Below are 26,556 nucleotides of genomic sequence, written 5' to 3'. Positions count from 1 at the left end.
CTTCTCTGGACTCTTTGCCCTTTTTGTCTGAGCTAACCCCTCTTCTCTCATGGATTTCCTTCCTTTGACTCTCATTCCTTCTGATCCATTGCCACCCAGGAGCCAAAGGCATTGTTAGCAAATGCAAGTCTGGTGATGTCATTCTGAATGACTGCCCGTCCTTCTTGGCTTACAGCTTGGAAACCTTTATGCAGCTTCTCCACTGCAGCGCAGTGCCTGGACCCTCTCCCCGCAGGATCTAGGTATTGTCTCCCTGTTGGCTGCTGGGGGCTCACAGCTGTCTCTCCTGGGGAGTCATCCTCAACCAGGGGCAGTTATCACCTGATAACTGGTCGGTGGTGGAACCTACAAAGATCTGGCCCCTTGCCTCAATCTCAGACAACACTGAAGGGCCATCCCAGCTCTCCATGTTGTCCGCCAAGTCCTCTGCTGCAACTCTACTAAGGTTCAAATTCTCCCTCTGCTCAATCCCACTTCACCCCACCTCCTTTAGAGATACTGTTTTTTGGTTCACACCGAATAGCCTCCCTGTACTAAAATTTGAGAAACAGGGGCTGTTTCTCAGAAACCCAGTTTAAGACACTACCACCTGTCTTGTCTCACTTCTCTCCATGGAATGTATTCTCTGCCCCATCTCTGGCAGTCAGGATTTCAGTCCTGCACCTGCACCAATTGACAGAACCAAGGCTCATCATTTGACATGTTTATTCTTCCATAAAAGGAGAAGGCATGGGGCACCTGGATGGCTCAGGTGGTGAAGCATCTGCCTTTGGCTCAGGTCATGATCTCAGGGTCCTGAGATTGAGCTCCACACTGGGCTCCCTGCTCAGTGGGGAGTCTGCTTCTCTCTCTCCCTCTGTAATCTTTCTCTTAATTTCACTCTCTCTCAAGTAAATAAATAAAATCTTTTTTAAAAATGGAGGAGACATTTTCATTTGTGTTTTGTTTTAATTTTTAAAGAGTTTATTTATTTATTTGAGAGAGAGAGAGAGCAAGCATGAGCAGGGCACAGGGGCAGAGGGAGAGGGAGAGACTCCCAAGCAGACTCTCCACTGAACCCAACTTAGGGCTTGATCTGAGGACCCTGAAATCATGACCTGAACCTATGTCAGACACTAAACCGACTGAGCCACGTACCCCAAGAAGGCATTTTTAGATCAGAAATTCTCAAATTCTCAAACTTTAATATGCCTAGGAATCACATTGATTTTGCTGAAATGCATGCTTGGATTTTTTTTAATAAATTAATTTTTTATTGGTGTTCAATTTACCAACATACAGAATAACACCCAGTGCTCATCCCGTCAAGTGCCCCCCTCAGTGCCCGTCACCCACTCACCCCCACCCCCCGCCCTCCTCCCCTTCCACCACCCCTAGTTCGTTTTTTGAGATTCTGCATTTCCGATATCAGCTCCTAGGTGATCCCAGATGTGGTCTGTGGGCCACGCTCGAGTGTTAAGATTCTAGAAATTCTCTTAGATTCTTTGCATCTGTTCTAGTTGGATAGCAGCATAGAATTTGGGATCAAAGATTCTGAAGTTGTACAGATCTGGCTTCATGTCCCCACTCTGCCCTTCCCAGCCTTGTGGCCTTGATCAAGGTGTTCTGGCCAGGTCTCGGTTCACTCATTTATAAAATGGGAGGACATAGTGCCAACTCCTGGGTGTTCGTGTGGAGACTGAATGAGATGGCATAGGCAGAGCACTTAGCACAATGGCTGCATGTAGCCCTCGAAAATTGTCAGCTTTGTACTATAACCGCAAATCAGCATTCCATGTGGGAATATGAAGAGTGTTATTACAGGTCAGTCACTTGAGCCCCAGCCAGACGCTCAGATGGGTAGTGCTAGTCACACCCCCTCTGAAGTCTATGTGGTACAGAGCTGCAGAGAGGGACGTAGGACAGAGCTGAGTGTTCAGGTGCAGAGAGATAAAGAGAGACTTTATCAAGCAGAAGAGCAAAAGCTAGGAAGGGAGATGGCACTCTTTCTGGAATTTTCCATGTCATTTCAATGTAAAGAAAGGCACCTAATTCTTCTCAGCTGCTGGCTGTTTAGTGGCCCCTGGGTTGGATGACCTGGGAAGTAGTGGTTGGAATCCTCACAGAAGCAGAAGAGAGTCCATCATGTTATTCCTCTTTTCTGCCTTTTGTGCCCAGTAACCCCTCCCAGAATGCACCCGGAAGACTCATGCTGGATTTAATCCTAGTAAGTATATGTATGATCAAAAAAAACCCAACAGTCCCCAGAGACGGCATTAAAAAGGATTCCACAGCCTTAACATGTTACCTTTGATTTAGAGCAAAGGAGCTATATCAACAGGAAACAGTGTTGTTCTCTCTCAGTAGGGATGGCTGAAAACAGCAGCTGTTGTACGAAGCAGCATGCTGACAAAGGGACAAAGGGACACATCTTGGAGCTGTGCGAGACAAACAGGCAAACAGCAAATGTCATTAATTCTGTTTCAGCTAAGAGCAAGTGTAGATAGATTGGAGAGGCAAGGCCACACTCAGGGCAGCAAAGTCAGGGGGAGGGGGTACCGGTAGCTGGGGAGGGGGTTGGGGAGCCACCCAGCAAAAAGGTTGCACCTGTAAGTCCTCTGTGGTCCCCAATCTGAACAAACATACTATTGGGGAGGGGGGCAAAGCTAGGGCAGGCCTGAGTAAAATCATCCTGTTTTTAACTGGTGAAAGGAACTTTAGACATAGAGAAGGCACATTTTACAAAAGACCTACAACACCTCAAAACACAGGGGGAAAAGGGAACATGAAATTTAATTTATCTGGTTATAACTCAGTCCTGTTTGCTTGTTAACAAATTCAGTTGATATTAATGTCTTAGTCATCTACTAAGAGCCAAGTGTGCACAGTTCTAAATGAATGAAATTTTTCTATGCTCACCATCCATCCATTCATCCATTCAACGTCATTGAAGCTAGAGCTTCCTTTGCTATTACATGTGGCCAAAGGATGGGGTTCTCACCAATGAAGGGGTGTACTACAAGCCTGGCCCATAAATCCTCTCTCACAGTCCTTGCTCTTTTTCTTCATTTGACTGCAGAACAGAGAAGATTTATAGTATCTTCTGGAAGACTGAGCCACAAGTCAGGAGAGTGAGTCCTTAAATGATTGAATGAGTAGAACACAAATGCTCAACTGATTCCACGGCCCCATTGTATGTGTGAGAAATCAACATTTACTGTGCTGAGCCATTTACATTTCAGTGCTGTACGCTCCTATAGCTAATCTCCCCAGACTAACAGGTGTGCATAATGCAATGAGAGTATAGAGAATGAATTACCTCCATCCCAGGGAATCCGGGGAGGCACTGCAGATGTGAAAACACTCAGTGGAGTGGAAGGAGAACTAGAAGTTTGCTAAATAGGCCAGGGAGAAGAGAAGAGAATTCCAGGGGCAGGCAGGAACAAACGCAAGGGAAGATATCATTAAACAGGTAGGGTGTTTGGGAAACTATGTTTTAGTGAGCTTGGAGTGATAGATGGCAGGTGAGACTTGGGAGGCCACAGACAAGTGAGGGGCTGGAGTGGGCAAAGGATGGCTCATGGGCCAAATCCAGCCTGACACTTGTTTTTACACAGCCTGTGAACTAATAATGATTTTGACATTTTTAAATTGTTGGAAAAAAATCAAAAGAAGAAATAAGGTCTTTTGATATATGAAAATTATATGAAATTCAAATTTCAGTGGCAATAAATTAAATTTTATTGGAATGCAGCCATACTTATTCATGTATATATCATCTATGGCTGTTTTTACACTAAAATGGCAAATGGTGGAGATGAATAGTTGTGATGGAGACCATATGGCCCACCAAGCCTAAAATATTCACCATCTATCTCTTTACAGAGAAACTTTGCCAACCTCTGCTTTAGAGCCTGGACTTTATCATGTGTGATAGACTATATTATGATTCCCATTCTTTGCTTCTCCTTGAATTCATACTCTATCATGTGACTTTGAATTTCATACCATTAGGTGAACTATATTTTTCTGCTTCATTGATTGGCTTGGCCATGCGATTTGCTTCAGTCAATGGAACTTGGGAGAAAGTGATAGTGTACCTACCCTAAGCCCTGAGCAATAATGGAAATCGTTTTTCTTTTGTTTTTTGTATTTCTCTCATTGTCACTAGAAGGACATATCCCTCATAGCACAAGAATGAAAGACTTCAAATCTGAAACAGAGTCATTCCAGCCAATTTTCAGACCTATTAATTCTCAGAATGTTAGTAAATGTTTGTTGTTCTATGCCAATGAATTTGGAATTGTTTGTTAAGCAGCAATAGCTGATTGATACATCATGTAGCTGCTGTGGAGAGGAAGCTACTAGGTGCAAGCCTAGATACACTTCCTTATAACTAAATGTTGAAGAATATTAGCAAATTAAGGTTGCTGAGGCCTAAGGCTAAAGGAATGTTTGTCAATCCTATAGAAGTCTAGTAGGAAAGCAAAATTATTGGGAATTTAGGTATAAAACTCTTGGCTTTCTTTCCTTTTCTCGAGATTAGGCCTATGACATCCCTTCCCCAAAGTTAAGTGGTCCTATGTTTTCACATAAATTTTCCTTTTCTTCTTTTTACTGCTGCTTTCATTCATTTTGGCATACCTCATTTGGCATGCCTCAATGGCATACCATTGAGGCTATGTTCTCAATGGCTCTCTAATAGGGATATGGCTCTCCCTGCAATCTGATTTGTATAATTTTAGAGCTTGAAAACCTTGAATTCATCTATCCAGGGAAATTCCGGACTATGAATCATTTTCTGAAATGCCTAAGAAAGGAGATGAGGTAAAACATCAAAAGTGTCCCTTCCAGGTTTCTTGGCTAATGCCTATGTGGGGTGTCATGGTGGCTGGGGAGAGATGGAGAACAGAGAAAAGATTGAAGAAGATATTGTTGTATTGGGACCTATAGAACCTTTGTGAACATTTGCTTTTTGGAAATTAACTCAAGAAATTGCATCATTCACTAATTTGGTTTCCTGATTATCACAAGATCAGTGAAATCCCCTCAAGAATCTATAAACTGGGATTTCTTCTTTCTCTTATCCCAGAGTCCAAGGGGCCATGGTTAGGAGAAGCACCATCCTGGATATGGCAACACTAAAATATAAACTTTTGGAATTGGCTTATTTTTTGTTATATTGAAGTATTTCACTTTCTCCTTCCAGTTGCCACCTGCCCTCTCACCACCAAAACTAAGCAAATAAGGCAGATACACAAAGCCCCAATCATATCCAAAACAATTAAATCACAATCTCTAGGGGATGAGACACAGGCATCAATATCTTTTGAAACTCCTGGGTGACTCCAATGTGCAGATAAGTTTGAGAACTAGTGTTCTAAGCCCTGCTTTGTAAAGCAGTGTTCTACTCATCACAGGGGTACAAAGATGCAAGCAATCATGTCATTGTAAGAGTTGGGGGCATTTAGTCCTGATCAACACATGTATCAGATATTTACAGCTTTAGAGTAACAGAAATACTGACTCAAAGCAGTTCACAAAGACCACTGATAATGTCATGCAAATGGAAAGTTCAATGGCAGGATTCTTTTTGGCTTTTCATGCTGCCATCCATGGTGTCATCACTGGTGGTTCTAAGGTTCTAAGAAGCACCTGGGGCTATATGATTTCTCTTTAGATTCAGCTCAAGAGAGAAAGCTCTCTTTCCCTCAACTATCAGACAGTGTCCTGCCTTTGCCTTGGTTGGATCAACTCAGATGTGTGCCACCCTCCCATCCACATATTAACCAACTGCTAGATGTCTTAGCCTGGGCTGCTAAAATAAAATACCACAGTTTGAGGTGGGGAGCTTAAAACAAAAGACATTTACTTCTCACAGTTCTGAAAGCTGGAAAGTCCAAGATTAAGGTACCAACAGATTTGGTGTCTGGTGAGAATTTCCTGGGTTACAGATGGCCACCTTCTCACTGTGCGCTCACATGGCCTTTCTTTAGTGTACATGTGTAGAAAAAGAGCTCTCATCTCTTCCTTTGTTATAAGGCCACTAATCCTACCACAAGGGCATCACCTTCATGACTGACTCCAAACCTAATTCTCTTACAAAGGCCCCCACCTCCAAATATGATCACATTGGGAGTTAGGGCTTCAAAAATATGATTTTTTTTTTGGTGGGAGACACCGACATTCAGCCCATAACACTAGCCAGGAAACTGGCCAGGAAACTCTCTTGTACTGATTGGCTTAGAGCTAGGTTACAACTTTTCCTTGAAACAATTACTAGGACAAGTGTTTGGTTTAGGCTAATAAGGACCCACATTAGAGCTAGAAGGGAGAATAATTCCACCTAGAAAGCATGGCTGCCCCATTATAGGATATGACTGGGTCCTGTTAGGAAGGAAGAAGTATGGAATAGGTGCTGGCTAGGCAATAAACAGATACCCATTGAAGAGTAGCGAAAGAGTAGAAGATGTTTTAAATTGTTTTTTGGTTTCTCCACGGTAGTAAAACAGAATTGGATTTCTCCTAGGAAGAGGAAGCTCTTCCGTGCTTTTTTTGCTAATTCATGAACCATGCGGGGAGATGGTAAGCATCACCAAAGTCTGATCATTCCTAAAGTTTTGGATTTCTTTCATCTTCTTAACCATTCTAGGAAGAGGGGAGCAACATGGGTGTTTTCCACCCAGTCCGCCAGAAGGTACCAAGGAAATCAGAATCTACTTTCTTATCTTAAAAGCAATGGCTACTCTTTATCCCATTGGGAAGATATCAAGTTGTCCTCTGAATGTCCTCAGCAATCCCCCAGCCTCAGTAGAAGATGGCAGCTAGTCTTCTTGTTTGATTGGAGTAGCTCCCTGAGGAGTATGAAATCCAAAACCACTAGAGATTAGTCTCTTGGTCTAGGTAATCTCCAGTCAAAAAATGCAAATACATCTATAAATCCTTCAGTGTTGACTGGTGGATCAGAGAAGATCAATCCAATGTCTCCGAAGAGAACTAAAGAGGAGGACAAGTGGATTGGTTTACAACCTTAGCTACATGTTGGAATTTGTACCAGATTCATTAAATCAGAACCTCTGAGTGTGAGACTCTGGTATCAATCTTTTCCAGATTTAACAGGATTCCAATGTTCAGCTTAGATGAAGATCTGGTCTTGATGAGGGCTTTTGGGAGATTTGGCCAGGTGAAACAGCTGGAAGGCTCTGGAAGCTGGAGGGTAGAGTAGGTGGTGGTGGAACTAGGATAGAGCCAAATGGAGGGACAGTGCTAGAAGAGGAGCATGGTAAGGTACCAAAAACAATCTGTCCCAAAAGAACAAAAGTCTCCATCTTCACGATTCAGTCTTGGTCTATTCATAGTCTGTATATGACGAAATGATATGTCCACTCCTCTGGTATGTTTTTCTCAAACTTTAGTGTTTTACAAATCCCTGGGGACCTTGTAAAAAAAATTTCAGATTCTGATCCAGTGGGTCAAGAATGAATCCTGAGACTTTGCATTTCTACCAACCACTGAGGTTATGTTGCTGCTAATTTGTAGATTAAAATTTTAGTAGCAATTATGCAGTATATTATAGGATGCTACTATTTTTCCTGCTATAGAGGTACCAGCCTAATTTTCCCTATTAACTTATAAATCAATTAAGATATTAAAATTCAATAAATTTCCTGTTTATTAAAGATTGAACATGACCAGATAACATATTTACTGGGAGGAAAAATATCCTTCCTCTAGCCATCTTAGGTTCTCAGCTGGGTCTCCATAACAAAAGACAGATTAACAGAGAAAAGCACATGAATTTATGTAATATAATCTTAATGTGGCATAAAAGCATTCATAAGGCAATGAAAATCTGAAGAAAAAGTTAAACCTGAGTGTTTTTATTCCAGGTTTGATGAAGAGTGGAAAGTCATGGAAATAATATGATAGGAAAAAGGGTTAAGAGCTAAGGGGGAAACCTAGCAAGGCTGCTTCATTCAAATTTCCCTCAACACCCTTCCCTCTGCAGAGATCAGGATGCTCCTTTCTTCCTGGTGTAGGAAGGTACCTCTCACATGAAGATCTTAAGACCTGCTCCAGGGGAAAGTCAGAGTCCTTCCAGCACCTTTCACTTCTCAAATTATTTCAGCTTAAAACATTCCATATGTCAATGTGCCATACTTTGAGGTCGCACGTCCTGAACTCAATACCTTCTGTCTCACTATCTGGCCAGACATGACCACCTACAATGAACCTTCAGAGTGTCATTTGCACCATATAAGCCACACTTCACTGTTAATTCAGCCTTTCTAATTTAGTAATGTGGAGTTCCTGAATGTTCATAAATACTGAGATTGAAGCTCTGAAGTTAAGAAATAACAGCCAGAGACACAGTAAAGAAACTCTTTTTAGAAGGCTGTCACATGTCCCCTTGGAACAAATGATCCATGCAATGAAAAGAAATGGGGCGAGGGTGGCATAGATTGAGGTCAAGTACCTTAAAGGCTCCGATAAAAGGAAAATACATTTGTAGAAAGCTGAATTAACCAAAAAGTTAACAGCAGGACTTCTAGTTTGCCTAGCAAAATGGACATACTGAATTAAACATTAACATCAAATTGATCCTGTGCTGGTGATGTAATGCTGAAATAAATGAGTTTTACATAAATCATATTCTTCTTAAGAATGTTGGCTTCCTACTGCCATAGGCATTTTAGTCCAACTGTCCGCTGTCTGGATCAAAAGGAACATTCACATTTTTTTTTTAGGTAGCACAACAGAAACTTCAGATTTCTCCAAGGGCCATTTATAACAATAAGCACAGGTTAGCACTGCCTTCTTATTCAGAGACCATAATCTGAATTTGAATTGGATTTCAATAAAGTAGCATTTGGAGTGCAAATAAGAAAGTAATTAAGGTAACAAAAAAGGATGTAAAAGTATATGATTCTCTGAATGCATCCTAAAAACTCTTTGGTTTGAAGAATACCCCTAGCTGGAGCATGTGCAGAATCAGTTGTGCTAATACAGAAGTAAGAAAGTGACTAGTTTTTTTTAAAAAAAATCTTAGTCCTTTAAGCAATGCACATGTACTTATCCCAGGGAAATCTTTCCTGTGGGGATTAGCTCTCTTAATCAATAAGCATGGAATATGGGATCCCTGGGTGGCGCAGCGGTTTGGCGCCTGCCTTTGGCCCAGGGCGCGATCCTGGAGACTCGGGATCGAATCCCACGTCAGGCTCCCGGTGCATGGAGCCTGCTTTTCCCTCTGCCTGTGTCTCTGCCTCTCTCTCTCTCTCTGTGTGACTATCATAAATAAATAAAAAATTTAAAAAAAAAAATAAGCATGGAATGTGCTAACACCATAAGATAGCCGTGGGGGAGCTGATAGCAGGTTTAGCCCGGCAACCTTGAAACACATAAAGATGTGATCTATTGTATTACTGTTCACAACTGTTCATTCCCTCACTTCTTTGTAAGAGGATGCTTCTGCCCCATTGATTCCGGACTTGGCCACATAACATACCTTGGTCAATAAAGTAGGAGGTGCCGTGATGTAGACAAAGTTCAAACAAAAGCTTTAAATAATTGTGTGGTTTGGCTGAGCCTCTTGCTCTTCCTCTCTGCTAAAAACTCTGCAGATCCTTTTTTTTTTTTTTTTTTAATTTTTACTTATTTATGATAGTCACACAGAGAGAGAGAGAGAGAGGCAGAGACACAGGCAGAGGGAGAAGCGGGCTCCATGCACCGGGAGCCCGACGTGGGACTCGATCCCGGGTCTCCAGGATCGCGCCCTGGGCCAAAGGCAGGCGCTAAACCGCTGCGCCACCCAGGGATCCCCAAAACTCTGCAGATCCTATCTTAAGTGTTCCTCAAGTCTGTGTGCTAGAACATGAAGACAAACAAAGCCAAGCAGAGCCCATCAGAGCTGAGCAAAGCCACAGTCCATGCACCTGACCCACAGTTAACTTGGCACTTCCAACATGCAACATGAGTGAGAAATAAATGTTTGTGACTGTAAACCATTAAGTTTTGGGGGATTATTTGTAATTGCAAGCAAAACTAAAGATTACAGAAATTGGTATATGGAAATGACATGCGGCCACAACACTCGCTTCCTCCTTTCTGTATTCTCACTCTTTCTCTGTACACACACACACACAAACACACACATCATATACATACATATATATGAATTGTTTTAATTTTATTCATTTTATTACCTTGTTCATATACAGTTTTAAAATGTTTTCTTGCTATCTTTAAGAAATAAACATTTATGAGAAAAATACTGGTTAAGGTGGTGGATCTGCAGTGATCATGCCTATGTCTGAAAACTGGCTCTTATAAAATCAAGACTGTCAAAATCCAACCAAACCAACAAACCCCAGAGGCCCAAAATGGAATCACTTATGCTAGTCTATGTCACCAAACTGGAGCTTAATACCTAACCTAACTGCAGTTTCAACTTTACTCAGGGATGTAGTTTTAACTGGTCAGTAAGGAATTTTCTGGTTACCACCAATGTGGTAATCTGCCACATGGACCCTTTTCATCTTCCTTTGGATGACCCTTTGGATCCTTCACCTTCCTTTGGATGGATCCTTCCAAAGGAAGATGAAGTAAATTGGCCTAATAAGACCTCCTACTCTTTCCCCCAAGGGAAGGCGACCTTGCCTGGAATAACCCTTTCTTTTCTTTTGCTAATGACATCCTTGCCTGACCCTCCTTCCCATAAAAACCTTCCATTTCAAAAAAAAAAACCAAAAAACCAAAAAAACAAAAAAACAACCTTCCATTTTGTACAACTCCTTGAGCTCCCCTCTACTTGGCTAGATGGGATGCTGCCCAACTCATAAATCACTCAATATAGCCAATTAAATCTTCAAATTTACACAGTTGGATTTTTTTGTTCTTTAACATGATAATGGTTTTTACATCATAAGATTTTTGTGCATATAAAACAAGCTTAGTCACTGAAGTCTGTACAAGAACTCCTGGCTGTTACAGAGCACTCATCAAGAGATCTATTCATATATTATGTTCATGCATATATATATAACATTATGATAAAAATAATGTGTTGGGGTCCAGAATGAGTAGCCCCCAAATGTGCCACTTTGATATGCAGATTATTTCGAGCTGAAACAAGGCCCAAAAATACTCAGGAAAAAACTTTGACATTCCTCTTAACTGTGTAAAAGAATTTAGATGGAAGAACTGCTCCAGGAAGAGAGCCATTACCATTGATAACTGCATTATGATATGAATTAGGTATGGTAGACAGAGAGGAACCTAGCAAGGCCTGTTTTATAAAATTCCTCTTTATGGTCCATTGTTTCTGGATGGCCCTGCAAACATTTATTTATCCAACGTTTACTCTTTCCATTCTTCCTGTGAATTGCCTTCCTTCCCTATGAAGCCCCAGATGCCTCAGCCTGTTTCTGGTTCAGGTTGACATACTTATCTCATTTTGCCTGTCTTTGGAATCTCAAGTTTATGTAAATTCCCTATAGCTATGTAATTAAATTTGATTTTCCCCTGTTCATCTGTCTCATGTCAATGTGCTTCTTAGACCAGCCAGAAGAATTTTGAAGGGTAGAGGAAAATTTTTCCTCCTCAATGAATGTAAGTTAAAAACTGTAAGTCTGTAAGAATATTTTTCCTTTTATAAAGTTGAACATCTCTTCAGCTAAAAAATGGAACTTTTAAGCTTGTCCTCAGCAGCTGACTGAGTTTCATATGTGGCTTAAGGTGAAAAGAGATGATGTTAGGACTGATGGAAGATAGTGCTGCAGAACAGTGTGCCTGTGTGTGTATGAAAGATAAAGTCATAAGTGTGTGCCCATTGAGCATATGCGACTGGCTGTCAGGTGTTATAAATATTAATGCAAAGGCTAAGGGAAGAGGAGGACTTAATGCTCGCATGGAGGGTAGAAATGAGAACTTAGAAACAAAAACAGTGCCTGGCATAAAATGAGACTCCATAATGTAAGACTTCTTTTTTTTTTTCCTATAAGTTTCAAATTACATTACAGTAAGTTAACATAAAGTGTAATATTAGTTTCAGATGTACAATTTACTGATTCAGTGCTTCCATACAATACCTGGTGTTCATCACCAGTGTATTGCTTCATCCCCATCACTTATCTCACCCATCCTCCTACCCACCTCCCCTCTGGTAACCATCAGTTTGTTCTCTAGAGTTAACAGTCTGTTTCTTAGTTTGTCTCTCTCTTTTTATCCTCTATAATCATTTGTTTTGCTTCTTAAATTCTACATATGAGTGAAATCATATGGCATTTGTCCTTCTCTGACTGACTTATTTTGCTTAGCATAAAACTCTCTAGCTCCATTCATGTCATTGCAAATGGTAAGATTTCATTCTTTTTTATGGCTGAGTAATATATACATCACTACATCTTTTTAAAAATATTTAATTTATTTATTCATGAGAGACACAGAGAGAGAGAGAGAGAGAAAGGCAGAGACACAGGCAGAGGAAGAAGCAGGCTGCAAGAGCCCGATGTGGGACTCGATCGTGGATCCTGGGATCAAGCTCTGAGCTGTAGGCAGACACTCAACCACTGAGCAACCCAGGTGTCCCTACATCCTTTTTTTTTTTTTAAAAGTGGGTATGGAGCCCAGTTGGAGCTTGAACTCATGACCTTGAGATTAAGACCTGAGCTCAGATCAAGAGTTGGATGCTTAAGTGACTGAGCCACCCAGGTGCCCCTATACCACATCTTCTTTACCCACTCATCAGTCAACAGACACTTGGGCTGTTTCCATAAGTTGGTCATTGTAGATAATGCTGCTGTAAACATCAGGATGCATGTATCCCTTCAAATTAGTAATTTTGTATCCTTTGGGTAAATATCTAGTAGTACCATTGCTGGATTATAAGATAGTTCTATTTTTAACTTTTTGAGGAACCTCCAAACTGTTTTCCAGAGTGGCTGTGCCAGTTTGCATTCCCATCAATAGTATAAGAGGGTTCCCCTTCCTCCACTTACTTGCCAACACCTGTTATTTCTTGGGTTGATTTTAGCCATTCTGACAGCTGTGAGGTGATATCTGATTGTAGTTTTAATTTGTATTTCCCTAATGATGAGTGATGTTGAGCATCTTTTCATGTGTTTATTGGCTATCTGTATGTCTTCTTTGGAAAAATGTCTACTCATGGCAAGACCTCTTTTCTACATTACTTAACTATCTATCTCTTCCAACTAAACTCATCACCTCTAGTCAACAGAGCATGACTTGCCATTGGGTTTGCTCTCAACAACCAGATAACTCATGGTCATGTGACTTAAACTACAAGTATATTTATTGCTCATTACATTGTGATGTCAGGGTTATGTGATAAAACTCACCTCAACACCAGAATTAATATTACTCACCCAGAAATCTTTCATAAAGATGTCATAAGTGACTAATATTCTGATTTATTTACAATAACATTAATTGCAGCCTTACCTACAGCAGCAGAACAAAGGAAACACTCTAACAATGGAGAAAAGGTAACTAAATTATAAGCCAATCATATTCTGAGATATTATGCAGCCATTTAAATTCCTGTTTTCAAAGTCCATTAAATGACAAAGAAATATATGGTTACAATATATGTTAGGTTTTGTTATAAGATTACCGAATGACTTGCACAATATAATCCTGATTTTATTAAAATTTATATATATGCATTGAAACAAAGGTTAAAACTAAAAGGAAAAATGCCAAAAAATAAATATTAATTGTATCTAGGTATTGGATTTATGGGTCATTTGCATTATCTTCTTACTTTTATGGATTTCAAATATTTCTTTAATAAGCACATCTTGCTTTAATAAACAGAAGAAATACATTGTAGCTAAAACAATTTTGTTTAAAAATTTTAAAAATAATTTTAATTTTTATTGAAAATTCATGTCAAAAGCTATTAAGTCAAGAAGGTGTGCCTTGGGACACTTCACAGAATGAGCTCCAGGTACAGTTTCAAAAGATGCAGGGCTGATTGGAGCTACAGCAGCCACAGCCTACTCATAGCTAATGACTTTGTAATGTGAGCAAGAAAAAAAATGTTCCTATAAACCACTGTAAATGACGGGCTGTTTTTTACTGTAATAAAGTCATGCCAGATAATAATACATGAAAGTTTCATGATCTTGTTAGTTCTTCTCTTTACTATGAATCTTCTCCTAATAAGATTCATATAATGTTAGACTAAAATACTTTGGGGATCATCTTTTATCTTGTCATTTTTCAGATGAATAAACTGATACTTAAATACATAAAATAACTAACCTAAAGACACAATGATTTAATTATAAAACCAGGATGGAATTGTTTTTTTAATCTAGGGCTCCTTCACTGTTTTTTTCTAGTGGATGGGATAACAGAGTTTATTGGGAAGATCTTATATGTTGGTAACCCAATCATTATCCACCTAGGTCTTTTTTTTTTTTAAATCAGAGTACTACTGAACAGCACAATTTCTGGCCTCCCTGATGTAGATTACAAGTACGAACATAAAAGCTGTTCAAAACCCACATATGTAAAATTTTAGGAACTTATTAAATGTTACTAAAGGACACCTACACAAATGTTCATGGTTAAAAAAGAAAAAAAAAAGAAAATCAAAACAATGTAAATATACCACTTCCCTACAAATTGGTCTGTAGAATTGATAAGACTTCAATGAAAATCCCAACAGATTTATTTTTTAGAACTCAAAAGTTTATATAGAAAAGAGTCAAATTTGTCTATATAGTCATGAAGAAAAACCTTTTTACTGTGTCCTCACTTGGTAGGCTGAGGGTGGGGAAAGAGAGAAAGAGAGAGAGAGAGAGAGAGAGAGAGAGATCTCTGTGGATCCTCTTATAAGGATACTAATTTCATCAGATTAGGGCCCACTCCCTTATGATCTTGTTTAACCTTAATTACTTCCTTAACTCCAAATATAGTCACACTGGATTACTTTAACATAAAAATTGGTGGGGGTGGGGGGTACACAATTCAGTTCATAGCACTGGTGCTATGAAAAGACATCCCATTGTAGCTTTCCTTTAAATTTCTCTGAAGTGTAATGAGATCAAGCATGTTTTTATAAATTTATTGGTCATTGAGGTTTCTTCCTTCTGTAAGAGTCTCTTGATCATTTTTCCTTGGTTTACTTATCTTTATATGGGTTTACATGGATTCTTATATCTTTATATGGACTTTTATAATTTCTTAATGTATTCTGGATGCTAAGTCTTTGTTGGTCATATAATTTGCAAATATTTTCTCTCCCAGTTTGTGGCTGACTTTTTCAGTTTCTTTATAGCATATTTTGATTACTAGAAGTGGTTAGTTTTTTTTAATGTAGTCACATTTATCAGTTGTTTCATTAACAGTTCACACTTTTATATGTAGTTTATAAAATTACTTTCTACCTCCAACTTGTAAAGATAGTCTCCTATTTTTCCTGCAAGCCAGGAAGAGTCCTCACTAGAACCCAACCATGCAGGTACCCTGATCTTGCCCTTCTGGTCCCCAGAACTATGATAAAATAAAGTTTGGTTGTTTAGGCCACCCAGTCTGTGGGATTTTGTTATGGCACTCAAGCTAAAACAACCAGATAGGCAAAACATTTTAAAGTCTGACAATACCAAGTGGTATGTGTATGGGTGAGGGGGAATCTGATAGATTCCTAGTGGAATCAGTACTTTGAAAAAATTTGGCACTACTCAGTTATTTTAAAGATAATCTAATCTTTAACCCAGATATTCCACTTATTGCTATTACTCTAGAGAATCTCTTCTATGGGCACACAGGAAACATAAACACAATCTTAGACACATTTTTGCAACAGAAGAATATACAAAACAAAACCAATAACAGCAACAACAACAGTAAAAATAATGTAAATACCTGTTATAGGATAATGGTTAAGAACATTTTGGAATAATAATGAATGGAATACTACACAGCAGTGAAAATTAACAACCTAGTACTAAATTCAACATGTATTAATCATAGAAATGTAACACTGAATAAAAAAGCAAGTTTCAGAAGAATTCCATTTATAAGAATTTTTATTTTTATTTTATTTTTTATTTTTTTTTCATTTATAAGAATTTTTAAAAACAAGTTTAACTAAACCATTTGCATTTTATTATCTTTTTTTATAAGTGGCTCCATGCCCAGTGTGGAGCCTAGTGTGGGGCTTGAACTCATGACCCTGATATCAAGACCTGAGCTGAGATCAAGAGTCAGATGCTTAACCAACTGAGCCACCCAGGTATCCCTAAATCATTTGCATTTTAAGAATACATATGTATGTCCACATATGCCACAAAAATCTTAGAGAGAAACAACATAATAACACAAACACTAAATTTGGATAATGACTACCTTGGAGGAATAATGGAGAAGGAATGAAGAAAGGACAAAGAGAGGTATTCAAGTTTTGGCAACGTTAAATTTCTTAGCTTAGTAATTGGTACATAGGAGCTTATCTGATTAATATTTAATGTGATACGCATATTGATTTGCATTTGCTAAATATTTTATAATAAATGACAAGATTAAAATTATTGGCAACTGTACTTTGGCGATAAATGTAATTTTCTTAATTAATGAGTATATGTTCCTAAGTACTTCTAGACCACACTGGAAGAATATAACTAAAGAAACAAGGTACGTGACTCATGATAGAATTTGAATCTGAGTAATTGGAACTAATTGCTGAGAGGCACCCTGTGAATTGCTCAATTTTATCATTAAGTAAAGGGAATGGGAAGCCATCATGAAAAATCAATAAAACAACATCTCAAAATGTACCTTGCCTGATTATTCAATGATTATGTTTAGCTTCAATTAATTATGAAAATTATGTAGTTCTTACTATACTGGTAGCATCAACTCATTACTGTAATTTGCTAAAAAAAAAATTAGCTGGTGACCTGAACAGGGAACGCCTTTCTTGTGATATGTTAGCACTTGAAAAAAATGATTAATATGCCTCTTTTGAAGGGAAATATGTGTAGACTCTTTTTGTAAAACATTTTCTGTTAAGTGATTCTTACTTTCATATCAGTTAATATTATACAATAAAAATATTATATAATATAAAAACATTGACCTTGGAGGGAAAAAAGTAAGGATGGATTTGTTTCAAAATTCTATACTGGGGACACCTGGGTGGGTCAGTGGTTGAGCGTCATGATCCCTGAGTTCTGGGATTGAGTCCTGCATCGGGCTCCCTGTAGGGAGCCTGTTTCTCCCTCTGCCTATGTCTCTGCCTCTCTGTGTGTCTCTCAAGAATAAATAAATATAATCTTAAAAAAATTCTGTACTGAACACACAGTCTCCCCCTCCTTGATAAAATCCTTAGAAATGATTAAAAAGATACAAGATAAATTGATGAATGCATAATTAATCACAAAAATAAAAAGGGGAATTTAGGCAAATCAGAAACTCTGAGAAGGTTCTGAAGGATAGAAAACCAAGGGGATGATACTGTAAACAATAGGCCCAAATGCTTGGAATTGAGACTTACATCAAAAGGAGAGCACAACATCAAGATTTCTTCATTCCTGGATGTCCTCGATACCAGCAGCAGAAAGGGTGGGCTCCTGTGTGCTGGTAGGTGAGGTACAGGAGCAAGATGAGTCAGGGATATTCCTGCAGGAAGTGAGCCACACATTAGCAAAGAGGAATGTCTGTCAGTCTCTCGTGAGGGCAATGAGCAAGGGAGTGTGAGCCAAAGTAGAATGTAGTAGTCCTGAGAACAGGGAAACCAGCCATAGAAGAGAAACTGCTGAGGTTCAGTGCTTGGCTGTTCATCTGCCCGTCCTCTACTTTGACTTAAAATGAATTGAAAATATAATTTGATGTGAAATGTTGGAGTTCAGAAGCAAAACATCAAGAAAGAATTCTTGAGACGTCTTCGGTGCAAAAAGTTTGGTTTTATTAAAGCCTGGGGACAGGATCCCGTGGGCTGGAAGGGCTGCGCTGGGGTTGTGAGGAGTGGCAGTTTACAGACTCTCAAGTTGGCAGGGGGTTAGGGAGAGCGTGGGTCTCTAGGGAATTTGGGAGCAAGGTTTCCAGGACCTCGCGGGGCTAGCTGCTAGTAAGATAAGCTCACCTACCACCGTCTAGTAGGACCTCACTCATGACACCCTCCGGATGTGTATCGGTGGCCACACGTTTGGAGGATGACTGCCAACACAGATCTTGGCGGTGGGGTGGTGGTGGTGGGTAGATATAAAGGGAGTTTCCAAAGGGATTTTTACGGGATCCTGGAGGTCGGGCTTGTGTCAAGCTAAGGTTGCCCCTTGCCCTTAGCAAAGTACTCACACTGAGGCAGTTGAGTGCCGGGAGGAAGGTCACTCTGCCTGTCTCAAGTACTTGTCAATGGGCTGCAGGCTGTAAGGAGCTTTAATTTTTTCCTACATTTTTTTCTGCTTTTGTTCTCCACATCACAACTCACTGCAGCGTCTCTTGTCTATCAAGAGATCTTGACAGGGCAGCCTGGGTGGCTCAGCGGTTTAGCGCTGCCTTCAGCCCAGGGCCTGATCCTGGAGACCCGGTTTGAGTCCCAGGCTGGGCTCCCTGCATGGAGCCTGTTTCTCCCTCTGCCTGTGTCTCTGCCTCTCTCTCTGTCTCTCATGAATAAATAAAATCTAAAAAAAAAGAGAGATCTTGGTAACAAAGTTGAGTGTACAAGGCCAAATTTCTGTACATTTAATGAAAGCCAATTATGAAAGGGAGACAGCAAACCCAGCAAATGAAAGAATTTACATCCAAGGAGATAGAGTAAGAAGAGCAGATGGGACGGTTTTGTTTTTTTAAGATTTTATTTATTTATTCATGAGAGACACAGAGAGAGAGAGGCAGAGACAGGCAGAGGGAGAAGCAGGCTCCATGCAGGGAGCCCAATGTGGGACTTGATCCTGGGACTCCAGGCTCACGCTCTGGGCCGAAGGCAGATGCTCAACCACTGAGCCACCCAGGCGTCCCGGGACAGGGTTTTAAAGTAAGTTTAATTGGTATCCTTAGGGAGTGAAAAGGATTTGTACTTATGCAGAGGAACAGAATGTTATCAAAAAGTACTAAATTACAATCTTAGATGTTAAAAATAATAGCTATAAAATAAAAACCTCACCAGAAGAACTACATAGCAGATCCAGAAATTTTAATATCCTTAAATATTTTTGCAGAGGGACAACAGAGATAATGGAAGTATGATTTGATATGTGAAGATTTTCCAGTGGTAAATAAAGAATAGTCCACAGATTAAATGGCACAACAATCGCTGAGCAAAACAAATGAGACAGTACTCTCTCCACTAGAAACACACACACACACACGTGTACACATGTGCATGCACAAATTTAGATATGTCATAATGAATTTTCAGGACATCAGCATTGAAGAGAAAATCCTTGAAGACTGAGTGGATAAAAAATACATGAAAGTATAACAACTATATTGATATGAGAATAAACATTAGAAATCATGGGTTCATGGTAATTGAGCAGTATTATCAAAGTGTAGAGCAATAAAGTCATTTTGACATTAGCAATTTTCATCAAGTTAAAATACCAGTGACATGTGACAGCAAAAATAATATTGTGACTCAGAAGTACTACCAGAAACTAATCCATTTTGAAACAATTAATAAAAAGAATGTATTTGAGTGGGAAGAAAAATGAATACAGGGGGAGATAGTGTGGTTCAAGAGACAGTGCTAAGCAGAGAAATTATTAAGACTTCTTGTTAAGTCAAAATAAGCATTAATGATAAATTTCAAAAGCATATTCCATAATGCCTTTCCACATCAAAGGGGTGACAGAGAGAGAAGATAAATCTGAGCATGCTAATTCTTTTGGTTTATTCAGGAAAGGCTATGTATACTGATTTACTTTAGTTCAGAGTAGGGCCAATAAAACTCAAACCATCAAAGAGCCAGAAAGAAAAAAAGAATAGCAAGAAAAGTAGCTATAGTGAAAAAAAAAATGATGGGCATGATATATAACAGATCTAAATATCTTAGTATTTTTGAAAAAGATTTATGGTGAGTGAAGTAAGTCAATCAGAAGAGGACAATCATATGGTTTCACTCATACGGGGAATATAAAAAATAGTGAAAGGGATCATAGGGGAAAGGAGAGAAAATGAGTGGGAAATATCAGAGAGGGAGACAAAACACGAGAGACTCTTAACTCTGGGAAACGAGCAAGGGGTAGTGGAAGGGGAGTTGGGCAGGGGAACGGGGTGACTGGGTGATGGGCACTGAGGGGGGCACTTGATGTTTTGAGCACTGGGTGTTATACTATATGTTGGCAAATCGAACTCTAATAAAAATACACAAAAAAAGATTTTATTTATTTATTCATGAGAGACACAGAGAGAGGCAGAGACACAGGCAGATGGAGAAGCAGGCTCCCCGTGGGGAGCCCAGTGCGAGACTCGATCCCAGGACCCCAGGATCATGACCTGAACCAAAGGCAGATGCTCAACCACTGAGCCACCCAGGTGTCCCAATATATTAGTATTAAAAACAAATTTGTCTACAAACTATGATCCAGATAAGCAAGCACATGAATAAAATGTATCAAGCACAATGCCACAAAATGGAAGGACTCAAATACTAAAATAAAAAACAGAGGGGACTTCTGTTCAGGCAATGGCAGAGTCATTTATATCCAACTGAGTCCCATAGATAACAATTAAAAACTGGAAATACATATTTTACGGAAAACTGTTTTGGAAGTGTAGTAAATGAAAAAAATTAGGAAGAAACTGGACAGAAGTCCACTCTTGGAAGAAAACTGTACTGGGTTAAATTTGCATTTATATGACTTTTTGCCCACGACACTTTCGGCAGGCCCTTCATGGGGCTGTTAAAACTCCAGCACAGAGCCACAGTCTTATCTGTTTGAAGAATTCGAGGATGGGGCTCTGATCTACTAGAACAGTGGGAAAGTAAGGGGCTTTGAAGGGGGAGACCCGAAATCTGCACATTAACTCCACCCAAATCCTGTGAACTGCACATGTGTGAGTGAGATCCCAAGATTCATAGGAAAAGCTGAGACCTGGAAAGCCCCAAGGACCGGGCAGACTCAGCTGCTGCCTACTGTCAAAAAAAGTTTTTTTTTGGTCCAGTCAAATTAATTGTCTGTTAGAATAAAAATCATCCCTTTTCAATGGAAGGTGATAAAATCTACAATCTCTACAATATTTTTTGCCTAAATTTGTGAAATATTTTGACTCATGTATCTAAGGAGCTCCTTGAACCCGAGACAGGATGAATACAAAGAAAACCACACTCAGGCACATCATACTCAAAGTGCTGAAAACCAAAGATAAAGAGAAAATCTTGAAGGCAGCCAAAGAGAAATGATACGCTTAACACATTGCAATGATTCAAATAATGGCTGATCTCTCATCAGAAAAAATAGAGGCCAGAAGACATAGAATTGAGATCTTTAAAGTGATAAAAGAAAAAAATCAATGCAGAATTCTGTTTAAACATCCATTAAGAGGCGCCTGGGTGGCTCAGTTGGTTAAGCATCTGCCTTCAGCTCAGGTCATGATCCCAGGGTCCTGGGATGGAGCCCCACCTCGGGCTCTCTGCTCAGCAGGGAGTCTGCTTGTTTCTCCCTTTCCCTCTGCCTGCCACTCCCCTTGCTTGTGCTCTCTCTCTCTGTCTGCCAAATAAATAAAATCTTTAAACATCCATTAAAAATTAGGCCTATTTTCCTTTCCTTCCTTTTTTCCCTCCTTCCTTCCTTCACACCTGCCTTCCTTAATAATTTAGTCCAAAAGCAATGCAAGGTAGTTGTTTGCAGGGGTGACATTGGAACCTGTAAGGGTGAGAAGGACACCCATGGAGGGGTAGTGGCAGCCCAGAGGGTGGTGTCAGATCTTAAGTAAGTTAAGAAAGGTGTCTGGGTGGAAGCAGAGGTTTTGATGGGAAGATTGGTTACATACCGGAATTGACCCTATAAGTAAAAATATTGAAATAATTGGAGCCACGTTTCTCACTGCTGGATAAAGGAGGTACTAATATATAGGGAGAAATTCAGGCTGTACTTTATTGTATCGGAATTGGAGGTACCGGTGTGAATTTAAATATATATATAATCAGTAGAATTAAGCATGTCCTAGATCTTGGTTTTAAAATACGGTTCTCCAATAAAATGAACCAGGATTCCTTAGAGAAAAGGCTGGATTAAGGCCAGGACAGGAAAATACAAGATTAGCTTTAAATATCTCATTGACCAGAAAGCAAAAGTGCTCAAAAAAATTTATGGGATATTCCAAAAGGATACAGGTAGCAGTTTGAGGATGCTCCTACTCATCAAATCAAGAATAAGTTGAGCATCAAAATAACTGAAGAGATTAATGGATGACTTATTGAATAAACCAAGAGTCCATGAGTCTATACTAATGAAAAAAACTAAATGGGTAAATAAATAAATGGTGGAAGAAAAAAACTCTTTCTTACAGAAAAACGCCAATCAATAAATACAGAATGATGGAATCAGAAAATCATCAGTGAATGTTTAAATGAATGGGTAAACATCTGATGAGGAAGAGTATCTACTCATAATTATAAAGGGGAAAATCCCCAAATGAATGAGACTATTTCACTAAATATAAAAAATAGTGAAAGGGAATAAAGGGGAAGGGAGAAAAAATGAGTGGGAAATATCAGAAAGGGAGACAGAATATGAGAGACTCCTAATTCTGGGAAACGAACAAGGGGTGGTAGAAAAGGAGGTGGGCGGGGGGTGGGGGTGACTGGGTGATGGGCACTGAGGGGGGCACTTGATGGGATGAGCACTGGGTGTTATTCTATATGTTGCAAATTGAACACCAATAAAAAACAAACAAATAAATAAATAAATAAATAAATAAATAAATAAATAAATAAAAATAAAGGGGAAAATCACACCTAATTATAAAGGGGAGAAGTAACTTCACAGTGGACAGCCTGAAAGATTGCACCTTAATCAAGTGATCAAAGTCAACACCATCTACACTGCGGCAAACTAACCTCCTGTGCCTTCTGATATCATACACTGAGGAGGGCACACGACTCGTGTGGTATTTCTGCCGGTAAAGAATAACCTGGAATTTACTCACAAGGAAACATCAAGAAGGGCATTCTCTAAGATCTCTGGCTTGTGTTTTCAACAATACCACGATTAAAAAGGGACAAAGAGGCTTGGGGAAACAGAGAACTGGAAAGTGTTGCTACCATGCTTTTATACAATGACAAAGAGCTGGGAAATGGCAAATTTATGAGTTTCTGGAGCCATTGGAAAGCTGTTTTCAGAGCAACCACTGACCCGATAGCCATGAAGAGGCAGGCGCCAGTAGGCCCAATGAGAAGCGAGAACTGATTTATCTGGGGTAGACCCAACCACACAGCAGGAAGAAGAGTTCGACCAGGATAGTTTATAAATTTACAGAGGTTTTGTATGCACTGATGATAGAGTGTGAAGTGTCTGGGAACTGCATAATTTGGTGAGTTCAAACCCTCTTCAAGATTTTTCTCTCTACCCCGTACCCCCAGGTGCACACAAAAGAGATAAGAGCAAGTATTAGGAAGATGTCCTTTGTGGAGCAGGTGGGATGGAATTGCAGCAGCCGAGGAAAGGACACAGACCCTTCTCCTCTGTGTTCCCAATGGAATGAGATCCTGTGTTACTCATATACCATAAGCGAGAAAAAATTTTTATGTGCAGTACACCATTGAGAGTTTTGGACTGTCTGTTACTGCAGCATAACTGAGCCCAGGCTTCCTGAATTTCCATTTCTTTCTTGAAACAATTAAAAGATCAAATCATTATATAAAATTTTCCCTTGAAAGAGAAGTATCTGAGATGATCTGAGTTTACAATGATATTTGTATATATTTTTATGTATGACAATTAGTGGAAATCATATGAACACACTCAACAGTGACTCAAATGATCACTTATCCATAATGCTCCCAAGGAGCTTATCAGTATTATAAAGTTTCAAACTCTTTCTATTCTCAATTAAATATTTAATTTAATTTGATTTATTTATTTTAAAAGATTTTATTTATTTATTTGAGACAGAGAGAGAGAGAGAGAGAGAGGCAGAGACACAGGTAGAGGGAGGAGCAGGCCCCATGCAGGGAGCCTGACGTGGGACTCGTGGGACTCGATCCTGGGTCTCCAGGATCACAGCCTGGGCTGAAGGTGGTGCTTAACTGCTGAGCCACCTGGGCTGCCCTGATTTGATTTAATAATGGTCTGATGGGTAAGGCAGGACTCCCAAAGTACACTGATGTTGAAACACTGGTTAGTAAGGAGCACAGAAAGGATAATAGCACTATGGGTGAGCCTGAAGATGACCTCCATCAGAGCCATGAGTTGTATCCATTTGGTCCAAATTCTCAATTTTCACATCAAGATTACTCTAGGACTCCCAAAGACAGTGTGAAAAATTAAGTGGTGAAAATTACATAACTGTGACTTTTCGTTCATTGAAAATGAAGACCATCCACACCTGCCAGGTGTTGTTTGCACACTTGCAATTGCAAAGAGCAGTGGCTGCCTCTACTTGTCACTTAGCAACACACCTCCAAATCACACAGATAAGCACAGCAAGTGTTGAAATACAAAATGCAAGAATTCTAAATATCAGGCTATCAAAATGATTCTGACGTATTTTCTTTTAAAGATTTTATTTATTTGAGAAAGAAAGAGACAAAGGGTGAGCCCATAAGCAGGGGGAGGGGCAGAGAGAGAGGGAGGTGCAGACTCCCCACTGAGCAGGGAGCTCGATGTGGGGCTCAGTCCCAGGACCCTGGGATCACGACCTGAGCCGAAGGTAGACGCTTAATGGACTGAGCCATCCAGGTGCCCCAATTTTTACCTATTTTAAATACCATAACATGTTGTTCCATATTAATCTGTGGTTTGTCTATTCAGTCACCCAATCAAATATTTATGTAACTTTTGAATTTAGTGTGTTAATAAATTATACATTTTTCTTTAAAAATTAATTTAAAATAAGTCAACTGCCTGTATCATGCATAAACTATGAAAAGTAAAATTTGTCTTTATGAATTATGATTATTACTATATTTTAATTAAACGTTATATTAAATTATTTAACAGTATAATGATCTTAAATAAAGCATACATGCACATTTTTCCTTAAAACAATTTCTTTAACTCTTACCAGGCAAAAATGCCCAAATGATTTTAAAAATGTCCTGAAGAGGTATAGGATTATTGTTTATTTTTATGAGAGAGGACCAGAAGTCAGGTAAGGTTTGTAAACAGTGTTTTAAGAAACCATTATTATCTTTATGAATATATTTCTAGAGTTGAAAATTCCATTAAACCAGTTATTGTATAATATTGATCCCTCCTAACAATTACAAAGCCATTTGCTGATAAACAAATCACTTTTACATACTTTCTCGTTTCATTGTTCTCTACAATTATCCAAGTTAAAGGGACTTGCCTAAATTTAGCAGTCTATTTAGTGTGGGATCCATGATGAACCTTCTATAAACTACTCACTCCACTAACTAAGATCAGGAGTAAGTATACTCAAAAGCATTAATGAGGATGTAAATTGTGTAAGAAAAATTAAGGAAGCCAAAAATGTTTGGTCTAAAGAGAAAAGAAGAAAAAACAAGACTAAGGATTGCAGGATGGAGGATGATTACTATAAAATCTTCTAGTAATATAACGTCTAAGTGATTATTTTTATGTCTTCTCATGCAAAGGAAAATAATCATAACTTCCATATATTGAATATTTTATATATGCCAGGAGTCACAAATAGATTTGCTTGGTTCCATTTTGCAATACTTCTCAAATTGGGGTTTATCATCTCTATTTTATTTTATTTTTTAAAGATTTTATTTATTTATTCATGAGACAGAGAGAGAGAGAGAGAGAGAGCGCCAGAGACACAGGCAGAGGGAGAAGCAGGCTTCCCACAGGAAGCCCGATGTGGGATTTGATCCCAGGAACCTGGGATCACGCCCTGAGCCAAAGGCAGATGCCCAACCACTGAGCTACCCAGGCGTCCCTATCATCTCTATTTTAAAGATAGAGAAACTATGGTGAAAGGGAGAGAGAGAGTGAGAGAGAGAGAAAACAGTCAGCAAATGCAGGAGCCAGGGAACAAAATTGTTCTGTATATTTCTACCCAAAACACAACACTTAGCCACTGTGATCTATTGGATACATGAAAATAACATAAATTGCACCAAGACACTGAGAAGATGAAGGGTTTTGTTGTTGCTTTTGTTGTTCTTGTTTTATTTTGTTGGTTTGTTTTTAAAATTCTGAGCTTCCAGATGAAAATCTCTGATTTGGGTGTGTGCAGACTAAGGCAGGCTTGGAATTTTTATTTGTAGCCTTGTTTATTTGGGAAGTCTCAACCATTTCACAGGACATTTTGAGATCATGTGCCTCAATATTTTGCATTTTGCCCATCCCTGGAGACCCAGTTTCTTCTAGCCTGGGCTTGGTCTTCTCTTTACCTAGCTGATACCATACTAAGAAAGAAGCCTTCCTGAGAATGCACAGCTTGTACTCCAGACGG

General features: G+C 39.2%; 1 protein-coding gene across 7 annotated transcripts in view; it reads right to left on the bottom strand.

Annotated features, from left to right (window-relative positions):
• The window catches only part of LOC144308047 (uncharacterized), a 404,506-nt gene that overhangs the window by 14,678 nt on the left and 363,272 nt on the right, over positions 1–26,556 (bottom strand). For all 7 annotated transcript variants that reach the window (XM_077888199.1, XM_077888194.1, XM_077888198.1 and 4 more), the window contains one exon: positions 17,501–17,625. The gene's annotated coding sequence lies outside the window, so the exon portion shown is untranslated. The remainder of the gene's footprint in view (positions 1–17,500; positions 17,626–26,556) is intronic.

Source organism: Canis aureus, chromosome X (assembly GCF_053574225.1).
Source record: "Canis aureus isolate CA01 chromosome X, VMU_Caureus_v.1.0, whole genome shotgun sequence".
Classification (NCBI taxonomy): Eukaryota; Metazoa; Chordata; class Mammalia; order Carnivora; family Canidae; genus Canis; species Canis aureus.
This window is presented reverse-complemented; position numbering and strand designations above follow the sequence as displayed.